Source organism: Diachasma alloeum, unplaced genomic scaffold, assembly GCF_001412515.2.
Source record: "Diachasma alloeum isolate Michigan unplaced genomic scaffold, Dall2.0 Dall_scaffold_00181, whole genome shotgun sequence".
Lineage (NCBI taxonomy): Eukaryota > Metazoa > Arthropoda > Insecta > Hymenoptera > Braconidae > Diachasma > Diachasma alloeum.
The window spans coordinates 559,818-577,632 of NW_021680347.1; the positions used below are offsets into that span (position 1 = coordinate 559,818).

Sequence of the window (17,815 nt, forward strand, 5' to 3'; positions counted from 1 at the left end):
CCCGAAAAATTGGAAACTTAAATTTAAACGATTACAAAGTTTCCCTTCCAAAGCAAAAAATCAGTTCTTAGTTTCTAGTCCCAACAGAAACGTTGATTTTCACATACGACCTTGGGTTTAATCCTGATTGTTCAATATTTTTTCCTCCAAAATCAAAACGGGCATTAAATTGAGAAAAAACTTGCGAATCTTAATCTAATCCAGTTTTCTGGAAATTGTTTGCAGTTTTTAATAATCTCTCAATTTTTCATTTCGATAGAGCTACTTTAATTGCTTATCTCAGCGAAAGAAAATATGTCTACCACAAACAGAATATTCATACATATAATGAATAAACCTATCAATTCTCCGCTCGGTAAGGACCGAAATGAACATTCGCCATGTGTTATCAGGTGTCACACCAACATCGGTTGCGACGTCTTCAATTTATTTGCCCCAAAAAGTTGAAATTTCCGTTTACTCGATCCTCAAACTTGGGCACGATACATCAAGGAACATTTCGTGGCCCTTTTGCTCTGAACAAGCCGTTAATCACACGAAACGCCCTAAAGTTTGCCTAGTCGTGGCTGCCGATTAGCGGAGAAACACCGTTTAATGCATACCTATATATATCTATATATATATTTCACCTCGTGACACATGATCGTTAAATTGGCCCCAAAACCATCCCTGCCGTTCAATCTTTATAATCACAGTTTGGAATTTAACACATTCTAACCATGACAACTCAATTGTGCTAGATTGTAGGTCGTTTTACAGTAAAAATAAAACTCGTTACCGTCCATCAATAGAATGGAATGTAGATAATAATTTAACACTGCTGTCTGACGTGCATTTCTTGTTTATAGATCAAATAATGAAATATTGAGGTAGTTGTAGCGGAGCTCCGGTGGTTCGAAGATAACTGTAACACCACAAAACTGACTAAGCGAGTATTCTATTTTATGCATGGGAATAAGTTTTTGTTTATTATTTAATTAAACTTCTGGTTCTATTTACTGAGGTTTAGAGGTGAGTTTACCATCGGTGAGCTTGTGCACTGGGAGGCATCAAATCTTCCGGTATCCTACTTTTCAACAATGCTTATTTTGCGGAAAATGTTGCCAATATGAATTTTGTTAGGAATATTTCTCAAGTCTAAGAGTCAAGTTTTCTTCCAATGGAAAATGTGCGTCATCCATAAAAAGAAATCGGGGAGAAATTTTTGTATGTTCTCGCTAAAATTTCTCTCCTAAAATGCAAAAATGTTAATTTAAGGATATCCAAGTACTTTGGTTATTTGTTCTCCACGGAAATGCTTTTCTACTTTTGGAGCCGAGCATCAGAGAGCTTTTATTTGAGCTCCATTTGACCCCAAGTTTGCGGACATTTTACAATCATTTTATTATTTTCTAGGGGGCTATGCTCGCTCCACTCACCAACCTCTATTTGACCCTCATTATACCCCTCGTGACCCTTATTTTGACTCTTCATTTCTGACCCTTAATTTTGAAGTCTTAATTTCCAGCACCAAATTTTCATCACCAAAAGTCGATTTGGATTCTTACAATATAGAGAGATATTGAGACCCTTCTTTTGACCCTTATGATCCTTAGTTTTTGACCCCCATGACCCTTATTTGGACCCTTAATCTGACCTTTGTGATCGTGAATCTGACCCTTGTGACCCTTAATCTGATCCTTGTGACACTTATTTAGACCCTTCATCTGACCTTTATTTGGGCGCTTAATCTGACCCTTATGACTCTTATTTGGACACTTATTCTGACCCCTGTGACCCTTAATTTCAGAGTCTTAATTTCGAGTACCAAATTTTTATCACCAAAGTCAATTTGAATTTTTATAATATAGAGAGAAAGCAGGTCTGAATTGAAATTCCGATATTGAACCGTTAGAAACCATTGTAAAAATCTAAAAACAAAATTACAAAGATTATTTTTGGAGAAAGATTGATAAAATAATTTAAAAATTGCACTTTGAAAATTGCGAGAATTTTTTTATAAATAATTAATAAACAATTAATTTTCCATCATAAAAATAATTTGCACCAAAACCAAATTCGCTTCGCTCGGTAGAATCGCGGATTCTGGGCCCTATGACATAAAATAGTATACGAAACTCGTGCGTGATGATGTTTTTTGACTCGTGGGATTGTAAAACTCGCCTTCGACTCGTTTTACAACTTCCCACGAGCCAAAAAACCCATTACGCACTTGTTGCGTAATATACTATTTTAATATCGGAGAGTGCTTCTTTAGCTGATCTATTTGTGTAACGGTACAAGTACAAATATTTGGACGACAGGTATATTTAAGAGTCATTTCCAGCATGGGAAATTAAATAGAGAAAACTCGACGTTTATTGAGCAGGAAGATTGGATGAAAAATATTAAACTCTTCGTAAGTTTTCGTCAGGTATAGAAAAAATCACGTGTCAGCACGGTCAAATTCGTTGAAAAGCGCCGACACCCAGAAAAATGAGTACTATTTAAATAAGTTTATTTAAATAGTACTAAATAATGTTGTTTTTCAAATTAAATAAAAAAAATTATTCAATATTTTGTTTATATTACATAAATATTTTTTACTATTAATAAATCTTTATTTGATCCAGATAAATTCTTCATTTATACCAGTGAAATATTTTGGAAAATTATATCAACTCAAAAACCTTAAGAAGAAAAAAAAATTCAAATCTCGTAATTCTGTAAATCGGGTGTAAATAAACCGGGTAAACTCTCCCTGAATATTCGCAATTCAGTCTAAAGTATCAGAATAATTTCTATCAGAATAACTATGAAGCCCACAAGTTTTCAAAAGATGAATGGTTCGAACAAATTACACTCAAGCAAAAAAAGCTCATGGTGATATTATGGTATTATCGTTGAACTCCGTCAGAATTATAGTGTTGATATTAAATTCAGAATGATCCCGAGAGGTGCCAAAAAATACCGGTGGGAGTTAAAACAACTTCTGGAGAATGGTACGAAAACTCATGGTAATAACAATAATCAAAAATTTAAGCGTTTTCACCGGTGGGGCAATTCACCTAAAAATGAAACAGACAAAATTTTATAAAATAGAGGATGAGGAAATGAGACCTCCGCACCACGGTATTAGAGTCTCGTTATTGGAAGGAGGTTGGGAGAAACCCGATGAGTATCTTGGCTCTTGTGGGCGTGAAAATTGAACCTCGGTTGGATCGTTCGCTGCGACGCCGGGACCGATTCAATGTGGGGGCTATATGACGACAGAAAAAGGCGAGAATGAGAGAGAGATAGGGATGGAAAGAATGGGGGGAATGAACAAAGACTTGGCGGCCCTATTACAAAGATCTTAATCTATCTGTTGCAGTGGATGATAGGAATGGGAACTGCGAAGAAAAAGATATAATGGGTAAATTATTTTGTGAACAAGATGGGGAGGTTTAACATCGAAGAGATTCAAATTATCATCTGTAGGGAGCGACAAAGTAGCGCTTCCGGATTTAATACCTTTTATAAGAATAATCTGGAAATAACGACTTGCCATTACGATGAAATTCGAAACCCAATTAGGAATTGCTAAATGTAACAGTTTCTTTTAGAATCAGTCCACTTTTAATCCTGCACAACTGCATATAAATATGGGTTTGGGGATAAGAAATAAATTCATGAGAATTATTCGTTCAATGGGACGAATAAACCCTGGACATTCTGTATTTTTAATGGAGGTGGGAAGGGTTTTACTAATTTAAGGTTCACCTTTGGTGCTAATTCTTTCATAGATTTGGAAGTTTTCAGACGTCACATTTTGCAATTGAAATTAACCTTCTACACGGAGAGAAATGATGGATAAAAATTACCTCGAAAATCGTGACCAATTTGACTATAGATATGGTAATTGTGAAGGCAAATGTAATTCAATGAAAAAATATTGGTTTTTAGTGGATTTCTTATTTTACAGCTTTAAGTAATTGAAGGAAAATTACTTGCCTCAAGTAAATATGTTTCAGATACCAGAAATTTTGTTCTCAGTGAATCAATTTGCAGAAAGCTATGAAAAAGGCTGCAATCGGATCATTTACCATAGTCGATAAGCGTTAATTCGCTAATTACAATCGTTAATCAATCAACAATGGATATAAAAAAAAATTATTATCGTTATTGCTTTCTGCTAATTATTGTTGCTGCATTAGTATCGCACATCGATAATTGAAATACAATAAAATTACACGTTTTTTAAATTCCGCCAAAATTTAAAAAATCTGAATCCAATGGGATGAAGTGAATTCCGATCCTATTCTGATAAGTCAAATCTGAACTGGTTTCATCCATCATGAACCCAAACAAGCGTTACATTTCTGGCCCAAAAATAATAAAAATCCCGTTTTACTGATCAATCTCTTTCTTCTACCAAGTATAATTCATTGTTTATTTCATTTTATTGAATTCAATAAGATTTCCTTTTACCTAATTTTGTTAGATTTTCAACTTGGTTGAATGTTATCAGCATCATTATTCTTATTATCCTTTTTCTTCTGTACAACCGATTGTTTTTTTACACTTCTGTTTCTCCTCTCAGCCCTTCGATAAAATATTAAGGAAAAAATTTTATTTACACATACTTAAAAGGATTTGAAATATCACATTTGGAAAAACTATCAGAGAGCTACTTTCAGGGAAATTCATGAAAAGTTCAAAATTTTCAACAATCATTATAAAAATCAAATCAGCCAATATAGCTATCGTAATCATCTTTTAACTTCGACTTAACGGCATTAAAACAAACATTGCGAGCTATGCTTGAATTCATTTGAAGCATGATATTTAAAAATATCTCCGGAATTCTGATTTTCCAAAAATACAAAATTTTTGCAAATTTTCAAATAAACCGAAATAACGATTATTGCTATCGCCTTCGTCTTCGAACTCGGTCAAAAGGATATCCTAAAAATTTTTTTAAACCATCATTTAATCAATTCAGAACATTTTTTTAGGTATCGTGCACGGAGAGAAATTTTTGATAAAAATTATCCTACCGTTCTATAAAAGTGGATCATGAATCATCGTCTCCTCATTTCTATCCCGAAATTTAGGAAAAATTAATATATAATGATCAAATTTTATTCTACGTTAGAGAAATTTTATTCCTGATAAAAATAAAAATTACCGTGCCGGTAGGGTAAAATTTATTATGCGTCAGGATAAAATTTCCCTAACGTAGAATAAAATTTGATCATTATATATTAATTTTTCCTAAATTTCGGGATAGAAATGAGGAAACGATAACTCATAATACTCTTTTATAGAACGGTAGGATAATTTTTATCAAAAATTTCTCTCCGTGTGGGACAACCGAAAGTTCCGTGCAGATATGCCGAAATACTATATTCTCATGGCGGCGGCTTGTCATCTTCAAAAAATTGAACGAGCTTTCCAACATTCATGCATATCCCAATTGATAGCATAATGGATCGTGTATTGCATCATCATGTTAATCAGCTGTCGAATTCAGAAGTGGTCTTTAGAATCGATAATAATGGATGTTGTGGATTACGGGTTGGTCATGGAGAAAATATGAATTACGTAACACACTAGATCGCAACCAAGCAAAAGAGACTTGTTCAATTACCGTTCAACGGCCCCCAAACAATAAAGAGCTAATGGGATTATCGCGCATCGTCAGTTTCAGAAGATCTTCGGGGACGGTTCGTAAAAGAGAAGCTTTGAAATTCAATAATGTGAGGCATTCATTTGTTCTTTCATTACAGTTATTTTTTTTTATTTTTATTTTTTCTATTTCATTGGTTTTATCGAAGTAATTCTCGATTTGAAACCCCTCCTCTAGCCTGCCACCCCTCCTTTCTTTTCCTCTCATTGTTATCTGCGGTATCATGGCCGTCTTACTCTTAGCTGTGCCCCATTCGAGCTAGGACTGCACGGGAAACCATGTAAAACCCCAGTCGCACAGCCGGCCGATTGTGCAGTGCCCTAATATATCCATCTGTCACACTGACTAGATGGAGACACTAGGCCGCTACGCCGTACCTACCGCCCGCAATTTTTGTGCGAGCGAGGTGTTCCCAAGCGGTCACCCATCCAAGTACTAACCCAGCTCAACGCTGCTTAGCTTGGATGTCCGCCGGAGCAACACCTCACCCACCTAACCATTACAGTCGGTTCATTACAGTTATAATTCACGGTATGGATACACATTGATGAAATGCCATTATTTCCACTTTAATCCTATAATGCTCACATGGTTGAATTTTTGTGGCCGGGATTTGTCAATTGAATTTCAATTTTAAGAATATTTAGGATTTTTTCTTTTAGACAATTGGTAATAAAATTCTTTTATTCTAATTTCTAATTCATTTTGCAAATACAATTCTGCAAAAAATCGGTAGGCGAAGCAGTAGACAAGGAAAAGTAGTCCACACACCCAAAATATCACGCCTCAAAAAATTCAATAGAAAACCTTGCGAATTGGCTAGAAAATTCTATTGGAATTCTGTAGGAATTCGATAGGGTCTCTATAGGATTTCTATTGGAATTCTATTGCATATTTGATAGGAAAAAGTCAATATATTTTGAATTTCTGTTCGAATTTTTCTCTTGAGATTGTTTCTATTAGAATTATTGGGCACAAATTTTCCAAATTTTTTTCGCTGGATTTTGTTTTGTTTTGCATTAAAAAATCCGAGTAGAAAAAACTTTGGAAATTAATGCCCAATCATTCTTATAGAAAAAATCTCAAGAGAAAAATTCAAACAGAAATTCGAAATCTATGGCCTTTTCCTTATCGAATATCCAATAGAATCAGCGCAAAAAACAAATAGAATTTTTCAATAGAATTCCAGTAAAAATTCTATGCAAACCCCATAGAAGTCCTATAGCATTCCAATAGAGTTTTCTAACGAATTCGCTAGGTTTTTTATTGAATTTTTTCATACGTGATGCTAAAAACCATCCAATTTTAAAATTTCCCTTGGTTTGTTAATTCCGCGATTCATCCTCAAGTATTTATTGTTTTTAAGAATTCACTAAAGCCAACTGAAAAATTCAATCACACTGCAGAACAAAAAGTTTTTTGATAAGTACATCTTTACTTGTATTAAGAAACTCATGGCTCAAAAATTAACAAAACGAAAATATCTTACCATAAGAATGAAAAAACTTTCGTTCAGGTAAAACAGAACCCCTGTGTGTATATGATCTTTTAGAATTGTGTATTCTCCTCCAAGTATTATTTTTGCTTCCGAATGCAACGCAAAATTTTTAGAGCTCGTATGTCACAAAGTTTTTCGTTATTTGTTCGCTAATGACTGGACAGAACATTTTTTTAATTTTTTTTATTTTACGCTTTCTCAACCACTCTCATTTTACAGCATATGTACATGTATGTTCAATTTTGCTTAAATGCTAATTCCATTTTTCACGAGAAATTGGAAAGTAATTAATAATGCTTGAACATGAATGTCAGCTAGAAATGACTCAATATTGAACGGAAGAGAACCAGCTCGAGCTTTTGCAAGATCTCCAATTAGTTTTCTCCTGCTTTCATCTAATCTAGGACATTCCCATAATATATGGTTCAAATCTTGTGAGTCGTACTCACATTCGCACTGTGCGTTTTCGATTATTTTAACTCGAGCAAGAGAGCCTTTCAGACTATAGTGGTTAGCTCTAGCCCTATTGATAAATACTATTACATTACGGGGTAGTTTAGGGCGGTAGTAGTACCAAGGTTTGCTCTCAGTTGTGTTATGTATTTTAAAAAATATTATTCCTTTCTGTAGTGATTGTTCTGAGAGAGTGTTGCGGATGTTCACATGGGATTGTCTTTTTGAGTTCTCTCTAAAGTCAGTGAACGGAATCCCCAGACTTGTATTGGTCTGAACCTCCGTGGTGGACAGAATGTAATCTTTTTTTTCAATTGTGGGTATTGTTGAGCCCTATCAATCGCTATTAATTAAATTTTAATTCATCAATTAGTTTTTTCAATTTTTGAGTTTTTCGAAAATCGCTTGTCCCACGATAACTAAAAAAAGTGTTCTGAATTGATTGACTGGTGGCTTAAAAAACTTGTTTGGACGTCCTTTTAACCGAGTTCAAAGATGAAGGCGATAGCAATAATCGTAATTTTCATTTATTTGACAATTTGCAAAAATTTTAGTTTTTTAAAAATTACAATTCCGGGGAGATCCTTGAATATCATGCTTCAAAAGAATTCAATCATAGCTTGAAATGTTTGTTTTAATGCCGTTAAGTCAAAGGTAAAAGATGATTATGATAGCTATATTAGTTGATTCGACTGTTACCATGATCGTTGAAAATTTCGAATTTTCCATGAATTTCCCTGAAAGTGAGCTTTTTAATGGTTTCTTCCAATTTGATGTTTCAAATTCATTTAAATATGTATAAATAAAATTTTTCTATTAATATTTTATCGAAGGGCTGAGGAGAGAGATAGAACTGTAAAAAAGACAATCGGTTGTATAGAAAAAAGGGATAATAAGAATAATGATGATAACATTCAACTAAGTTGAAAATCTAACAAAATTAGTTGAAAAGAAATTTTCAATTCACTAAAATGGAATAAACAATGAATTTAGACATGACAGAAGGAAACTATGTGCAAAATAACCATTCGGAAGCATATTGTTAATTTATTAGCAAAAATAACTATACTACATGCAATAAAAGAGCAATTTCCCACTTGTTATTTATGAAACTATTTCATTGACTTAATAATACAATGATCAAGTCGATAAACTAGTTCCACAGATAAAAATGAATAATTGTAGGAGAAAACACAATTTTAAAAGTTCATGTAGACACAAAGGTTCCGTTTCCCCTTAAGAGATTTTGTTCTTGTCCCAAAGACAAGGATAATTTGTTTATGATAAGAAAATGATTTCTCAAACCGATTCCCGTTGAATCAATTTAGTCAATAGATTTCAAGTCTCAAATCCAAAATATTATAATACAAAAACCGCTTGACTTGGTTCAAGAAGTCGTTTTTTTGTTGTGAATAAATTGCCCCTTATCATTTCGAACAAGTATACAATCACTAGACGAAACGTTTCTTCTCTCAATGGGAGTTATTTTTGTCTTGTCAATTTTCGAGCCATGAGTTTCTTGATACAAGTAAAGACGTACTCCTCAAAAAACCGTTTTTTTCAGTCCAGAATTCTATCTAGGCAAAATAGTATAATTTCATAAAAAAACATACAATTTATTGACTTACTTTGACATTACTGGGAATGAATCTCCCACGTGATTTTTGAGTTTTTCGCACGATTATAAACACATTTATCACCATTGGATACACAACACAACTTCTTTTCGTAACGTTCTCAATAGAAACACCTTTTAATACAAGTTATTCACTCTAAGTAAATACACTGGTGTTTATCAAGACACAATTTGAAATTCACTGGATTAGGATGTAACTGAGAGTGCCAGTTCTTGCGTGAATTTCACCATCATCAACTCTAGTGATAAGGAGTAGTGGAAAATCAATAATCACGTGATTTAGGTACTCACGTTTTGGTGGTCATCGTGACAAATGATGTTTTGTTTCGTTCTTTCCCCTAGTGGTCGGTTTCTCCGTCTCACTTGTTCCTTTGTCGACTGTGCGTGAGTCATTTTCCTATTATGGTTTTCTAGAACCAGAGGAACCGTGAAATGTTACCCCCACTCTATCAAAATGCCACGCTTAGTGGTGGTCCCCACCGTTCAAATCCACGATCCCTTTCTAGTGCTAAGCTCTATACGTTTATCACTCTCCTCTTCTGTGTGAAGATTCTGGTTTTATCTAATTTTGTGTGTACACGGAGAGAAAAATACACCATAATTCCGTGAGAGTCCCTCCAAAAATTAGTGTGCTACTCACTAATGCTGGGACATAACAGGAGGTCACCAGACAATTCGTATGTGGCACCCTAAGTTTTTTTTTCGCGCGAAGCAGTGGCGCAAGTCCCTCTAAAAATTGGGGTGCCACATTCGGATTTTTCGATGACCCCCTGTTATGTCCCAGCATTGATGAGTAGCACACTAATTTTTGAAACATTTTTTTCTCAGTGTAGGGGAGACCGGGGTGGACGGGGCATAGTGGGGTACATAAAAAAACCCAAAATTGAGAAATTCGAGCGATTGACGAGGGGTCGATCAGGGATTAATAAAAAGTCAAAAAAATCTCAAAAAACTCGAATAATACTCAGGAAAAATTTTTAAAAAATGGAAGAACTTTGGAAATTCTTCATTCAATTCAATTCTGTCAAATACCGGGATGAGCCACTATATTGGGTATTTTGATTAAAACTGAGTTCTCGCCATGATCTAGACTTACATAGTCAGATAAATTTGCTAAACCAATCCTCCCACAGTCGATATCGATGGAAAAAATAAAAAATGAGAAAAAAGGAATCCCACTTGCTCTGCATACTCTCTGTTTACCGACACAAACTTCACTTTGCTACTGAAGCAAGAGAATAAAAACAATCAATTAGAAGTATTAGAATTTCACTTCGTAAAATTGAGATGAATAAGACAAATCTAATAAATAAATTCGGAAATTTCAATTTCTAGAAAAAAATAAAATTGAGGAAAAAAAAGGTTTTTTAGGAAGAAATGAATAGTGTGATTTGTTCCTCCAATTATCTCGGTGACAAGTGGGGCTGCTCGTTATTGCGATATTTGAAACACAAAATTAATTTGAGAAATAACGAAAATTCAAAAAATCCATAGAAAATCATGACAATGTACTCTTCTGTTGATGAACATGAAATTGAAGAAAAAGAATTCTCTTATGCGTACCCTATCATGCCCTAAATTAAGAAATCGATTCATCGGGACCTTTCCTACCGATTTGAGAGATTTTCTGTCGTTTTTTGCAGATTCAAAGGTGAAACACAAAGAAACAACATTTATAATTATTTTAAAGTTTTTTGGACACTACCCCACTGTGCCCCCGACTGTAATACGTTGAAGACGTGAGTTGACCATTTTAAAATGTGAATACTATTCACTGAATAGCGATTTCTAAAAAGCAATATAAGTATGATAAAAGCTCTGACACCCGCCTCTTTGTCTTAGGTACACCGCTTTGCCCCGGTCTCCCCTATCTACTTATAGAAAAATGAGATAGTATAGACCTTCTTGAGTAATCAGTATCTTCTGACGAGAAGACACCATTGGGATAAATCAGGTCTTGCTTTCAAACCGGAAAAAAAATTCAGAATGAAGAAAAAACAAGCGGGAAATTGCTCTTGTATTGTATATAGGGTAAATAGGTCACTTTCTTAACGTGGGTTAATTTCGGGACGATTTCAACTTGAAATTGAATATTCCATAAATAAAATGAAAATTGTACTGATTATTTCATCTTTCAGTAATATTACTCGTGTATAATCATGCGATCAATTATTTTTTCTACACGGAGAGAAATTTTCTAGAAAAATTCTAGTACGGGTACTGGAAAAAATCACAATCCACCGTCTGTAAAAAATTTTAGTGCTGTTAAGGTAAAATTTCTTGGTATTTCTGGTAAAATTTCTGGGGACTTCTGTGAAATTTTCACAGAAATACTGGGAAAAATTCACGTCTTTCCCAATAAAATTTCTAGTGCCGGCACTGGAATTTTTCCTAGCTGTCACTTTGCGCCTCTTTTCCCGTGCTAGCACTAGAATTTTTCTAAAAAATTTCTCTCCGTGTATTCATCGACATTGAATAAATAAAAAAAATATGGCCCAGGCGTCCATAAATTAGGGGTTTCTGCTGCATTCAACTATTTCTCAATTTAATTATTCTTTGTTTTGTTAATATCACTTTAAAGCATTTCTTTCTGCAAATTAAAACATTCTTGAAGGTATGCAAGCCATCATATCCTCATTTAGGTGATTCTTTTATATTAAACTAGACAATCATGCGCGCTGTCGCGCGCAACCATCTTCGAGTGAGCGTTGTAACGCACAATAACATCCTCGTAGTCATGGAAATCATTGATCGATCCGTCAACCAATCGCAAGACGAATAAAAAGTTAACAATCAAAATAATCATTCATTGTCAATCAACTATGAAAAAGGATCCTACCATGAAATTCGAATTCCCCTTAACCGTCCAGCAATTGGCCTGTTCACCCTACTTGGAAAATATCGTCTTGTAATTTGTCTCAGTGACTGTGTCAATGATATCCTGTGCGAGAGAAACAGAAATATTTTCTGGAACATTCTGGGACTCCTGGGAAAGGTCCTTAGGAAGGGATTTGGTTGTGTGTGTGAGTGTGCTTGTGACAGAGATATAGTGGAGACGTAGTCACCACAATATTCATTGAAGCTAATTATATTTTTCGACACGTTGAATACAGAGAGATTTATTCGAGATATTTATTAATATTTTTTCATTTATTCTTAATTTAGTTCTTCCCTGTACACTCGGGCTCAGGTGACTACTCCGATCCATTGGAAGGTGAATTCATTGACTTCGATAAGGTAGAGATAGAAGTTTTTGACAGAAATTGAAAATAATACTGCCTCTAGCTCTAACGCTTCGTACACTACTTTTCATAATAACTGTCTCACAACTAACTTAAGATAACTCAGTCTTTGAGATTAATGTCTCTGTAATTTAACAACAAATGTTTCCTCGATGTGTATACTATCCTTATATTTTTGTGGGAGAATGGTTTTGTTTTTAAAAAATATAGTCTGGTCGTAACTCTGCGACTTTGGTCAGTTAAAAAAATGCATCTATGGGTGCAAAAATTATACTCCTGCATAGTGAAATTTCCCACAACGGACCGCGTTCGGTAAAAAATCATTCTCCGTTGAGAAGATTCTACAATGAAGCGCAATGCAGGATTAACACGACGCGTACAATTGTTTGAATCAGTCATTCAACTATTTTTGGATTATTTTAACAATTACAAGCATTGCGTCACACCTGCGTTGCGTTAATTGTAAAATCTCCTTTACAGAAAAATTATACCCAATATTGAGCAATCATTCACGCTCACGGGGATAATTTTTTAGGGAATTCAGAGTAAATTTGATATTTTCGGCACAAATTAGCCTCACGTGCAGTAAATTTTCGGGGGCTAACGAATAAACGTTCACTATTCGTCTAGCACTTTTTCCCCGGCATACGGTGAAAAAAGAATAGAAATCCAGTTCGCTCCATGATTATTGGGCTTGCTCGGTTATTGTTCTCTCTCTTTTTTCTCCGTGTGCGTAACGGGTAATTTCGTTCAACACCACGCACAACAAAATTTCACAGAAAAAACTAGCGAATTCGCTAGACAATTCTATTGGATTTCCATTGAACTTTCTATTAGTTTTCCGCCGATTCTATTGAAATTTTCAATAGCAAACATTCTATAGAAAAAGTCAACAGAATTCGATTTTTCTATACAATTTATTCTAATGAGATATTTTCTATAGAATTTCCGCGGCTCAAATTTTCCAAGTTTTTTTCATTCTATTGTTCTTTTCTTTTCATCAAGAAAATTAAACAAAAAAAACTCATCAAATTTGAGCCCACGATATTCTAGAGAATATATGTCAATAGATAAAAAAATATTACCTAGTTAAAAATAATCCTTTCTGTCAGTCTATAACAATGTCTGAATAACGTATTCAACTTAACTCACAATTAGCTCTGAGAAAGTTGTATACATCAGTAGTTTCCTTCGAATTATAAAAAAAATCAATTAACCTAGAAACTGGTGTTGAAACAGGAAATGAATATAATCCAGTGATTATGGGGATAATCCCAACATCACTTAGAAGGCATTTTGACAACTTTCTACTACCTCCGCTTGTAAGTCTCGTGTTACGTCCAAACACAATACTTACTGATGGTCTCTTTTTCGGGTCAAAGCACAAAAATGCTTTTTACTCCAGGAACCGAGGCCAAAGTCCAATATCCTTAAGGAGAAACGGAATCCCTGCGTTTATATGAATCTTTAGAATTGTGTTTTCTCCTGTAATTATTATTTTTTATTCATTAAACTACTTCATTGACTCAACAATGCGATAATCGAGCCGATAAAGTAATTTCATAGATAGAAATTAATAATTGTAGGAGAAAACACAATTCTAAGTTTTGATGTAGACAAAGGGATTCCGTCTCCCCTTAAGGTATGCTGATGCCTTCTGCTGATTTAATTTGTTGAGAATAGAACTAGATGGATACCAGGCTGATTCCAAAAAAAAATTCAGAAAAGAAAAATATTTACCAATTTATTAATCCAATTTGATTTAAAGAGTCTTTTTAACATTTCATTACATCCTCTTTATTAAATGCATACGTTGACTTCTCGTAGGTTAGTTATGATAACAAGATATTTTCAAGTTACAATGAATACGCTCTGTTCTTGTTATTTCCTTTCAACTTTCTTCTTCTATACACAGTCTAATTTTAATTTAAAGAATTTTATATTGTTTCATGGATTGGAATAGAATCTTTCAATAATTAGGCTTCTATGACCATGCAAGCTGTTTTTAAAGATTTTGAATTTTATTTTAATATATTATTTATTTGACTTACCTTTGAAATAAAATTCGGATCAGACTTCTTTTGAAAAATTAACAGGGGTAAGTAATTGTTCCTCTAAAAGTACAACTGGAAGTAGTGAAGCGGCTGGGTTTGTGCTCTTCCTTTTATAGACTAGAGACAACTTTGTTGTTAGGTGTTCATGACGATATATAGTCGTGCCTAGAGTACTTTTCAAATGAGTATTAGCATTAGTCTCGACCTTTAGTCGATGGTCAGTGTGTCACCATCGGAAGATGATCACGTGAGACAACAAGAAGGAACATGCGGCTGCAGCGGTCATCCAAGCTAATGCAGCGTTCAGTCTGATTAGTACTTGGATGGGTGACCGCTTAGCCGTAACCTCTCTACGTGGGACTACTGGCGCTAGGCACGAATGTAGGGACCTAAGGGATGATAGAGGTAACGCAGAGGAGGGAATATGAGAAGTAAAAAAGAGAGGAGGGAGAGGCAGGAAGGGCGAGGGTGGTAAATCGAGAATTGTACTTCGATAATACCAAAGTAAAAAATAAAAAAAAAAAGGAATAAAAATGTATCATCTCAAGGCGCAGTTTTGTGCGATCTACATTGCACCTTTGCATCTTGCCAACAAGGTGCCAAGATTCTCAGATTATGAATCTGAATCTAGACATTACACTGAGAGAAAAATATAATTCTTCTGACTGTATTCCATCACCATCGAATTATACTCAAAAAGTCCTCAACAATTTTTCATGGGTTACGGTAACTATGGCTGGAGAAGTAATTACTACAATGGAATGTAGTCATTGCAACTATTTTATAGTTCTACTCACAATAGATTCGTCGTGGTTACTTTTGAACTTTGGTTAGTTTAACTACATTTTGATTTGCAAAAATTACGCTTGTGAAGTTACTATAATGTTATGTGCCGCATACAAAAAAAAATCGTATCGTTCACCAAAATGCCGCAAATATTTTCTTATTGTAAATCGAACTTCAGATTTTTCTCTCAGTGTACAGTCAAACGAATCTGTTACCTCATTAAGAAATCCGTTGAGAAACACGGGAGAAAAGAAATCAGAAGACATAAACCAGATCTTCGAAGGAGATTCTCATCAAAGAGATAGTGTAGAAAGCAACTTTACGACTGGATAATGTAATCCTCAAAGATCCGATTATCAGTCAGTTTCTAAGGGGGTATTTTCTTCGTCGGAGTTTGAAACAGGGGCTCGAAATTCTAAGCTTCCTTTACATAATTCCCGCACATAATACGTGAAGAAAATCAATACTCAAATGGCTATTATATTACTACGCTGGTTTTCAACATTTTCACAAGGGGAAAAAATTCTATTTATAAAGAGTGTGCAAATGTGAGAGCTAAAGTTGAAAAGATTCGCTTATTAGCAGTGAAGTAGAGTAGTTGGCGAGTTCATTTAAACTGTGAGGGAGGGAGAGAAGGGAGAACAAGCGGTCTACCAGCCCCTATATTTTCACTGGGATGGTTAGAAAGTTCCTCGTTAGTATGGCGACGTATAATTATCGGTACTGATATCAAATTTATCAATTGCAATAAAAATTGTCAATCGCGGCGCACGCTTCGCATGTTTGGCACAAAAAAATCTTTTTTTGGTAATTTTTAACAAATGATTTTTTTGGCACGAGTAAGACTTGTTTAAGAACTCTGCTGTTTTTCTCTCAGTGTACCATAAGGGAGACAGGGGCAAATGAAATAATTGTGAATTTTTTCATTCACGACCTCATCGAAACTTTCCACGTATTTCTTTATCCAAAAAACAATTAATAACATTTTCAACTCATGTCGTTTAGTGTTTATCAAACGGAAAATATTATGAATAAATTAATGTACGAATAGATTAACAAATGTAAACTATAACAGTTTTGCACTAACGTGCATGCGTTGTGCTCATATAAATACCCGCGGTGACTTGTTTGTTATATTCTGGATAACAGTAAAACACATGTTAACGAGGTTTTTCATGTAAAAAAAACATGAAGAGGACATATTCAGTATCGAAAGAATGATCATCATCAGTAGTTGGTCTGGATATAAAAAACCTGAGGAGAAAATTTCACTCAAATGAAAATGAAATTGAAATTCAATACTGTCATGTAAAAATGACATTTCAACACGGAAAAATTACATTTCAATCAATGAAATTTTCAAAACGCAAGAAGGAAAATTTATTTTTCACTTCGAATTCTTTCAGTGTTTTTTCGTAAAAATTTCGCTTCACTCTGACGTTTTGTCACGTAATTTTTCCTGAAGTTTTTTCTCACTGTAGGTCTGTTTAATTAGTGAGAAAGGTTATAGAAAAAAATTCTACGCCCATTCAATTCACCTCACGCGGACGTGGCGCGTACGATGCGGGCGATTTACCCACCGTAACCAACTAGGTTACGTTGGTATTCCTAAATTCTCTTGGTGAGGGAGATGGCAATTGCAGCGCTGAATCTGTATTGCCGGTTCATTGTAGTCCAGTCGACGAAATCGACGCTGGAAATTGCTGTCGTTCACGTAACTCCCAGCTATTCCGGATACTCGGTGACATTTGCGATTATCGAATCCAAATGGGTTCGAATTCGACCACTAACATACAAACGATTGGCATGAACACTGGTTGTTTTAATTTCTATCCATTGGGAGAATGATTTATAGCTGATGCACATAAAATCTTGATTCGTGATGTATTGGTGACGTTACATTATGAATGCACTGCTGGGTTCATTGATAAGTATCGTGATTCGGTTGTTACGTGGTTTTTCCATTAAAATTACGAAACAGGACAACTGAATGGAAAATATTGCATACACGTAGAACTTTGTTTTCGACAAAAGGGCTATGGAAAAGACGTCAAAAATAACATTCGAAAACGTAATTTGTGCTCGGTGCACGCATTTAGAAAAAATAGTGTAAAATCAAGAAGTTATAGCCGCNTGATGATGATCATTCTTTCGATACTGAATATGTCCTCTTCATGTTTTTTTTACATGAAAAACCTCGTTAACATGTGTTTTACTGTTATCCAGAATATAACAAACAAGTCACCGCGGGTATTTATATGAGCACAACGCATGCACGTTAGTGCAAAACTGTTATAGTTTACATTTGTTAATCTATTCGTACATTAATTTATTCATAATATTTTCCGTTTGATAAACACTAAACGACATGAGTTGAAAATGTTATTAATATTAATTACAAAATACAATTTTTAAAAATCATCAAGAATTCGCAAAAAAAAGAAAGTTATAATTATAAAAAAATATGATACAAAACGTAATTGAAAAATCGGAGAA

At 34.5% G+C, this 17,815-nt stretch overlaps 2 protein-coding genes across 6 annotated transcripts in view; one reads left to right on the top strand and one right to left on the bottom strand.

Moving 5' to 3' along the window:
* The window catches only part of LOC107046002 (nose resistant to fluoxetine protein 6), a 32,236-nt gene extending 17,607 nt beyond the window's left edge, over positions 1-14,629 (bottom strand). For 2 of the 4 annotated variants that reach the window (XM_015268456.2, XM_015268475.2), the window contains exon 1: positions 9,230-9,464. The gene's annotated coding sequence lies outside the window, so the exon portion shown is untranslated. Of the gene's footprint in view, positions 1-9,229; positions 9,465-9,528; positions 9,648-14,530 lie in introns of those variants that run through there. The other 2 variants (XM_015268467.2, XM_015268459.2) reach the window with 2 other exon arrangements.
* LOC107045974 (collagen alpha-1(XXIII) chain) overlaps positions 1-17,815 on the top strand; it is a 113,556-nt gene that overhangs the window by 58,340 nt on the left and 37,401 nt on the right. The gene's annotated exons all lie outside the window — the stretch shown is intronic.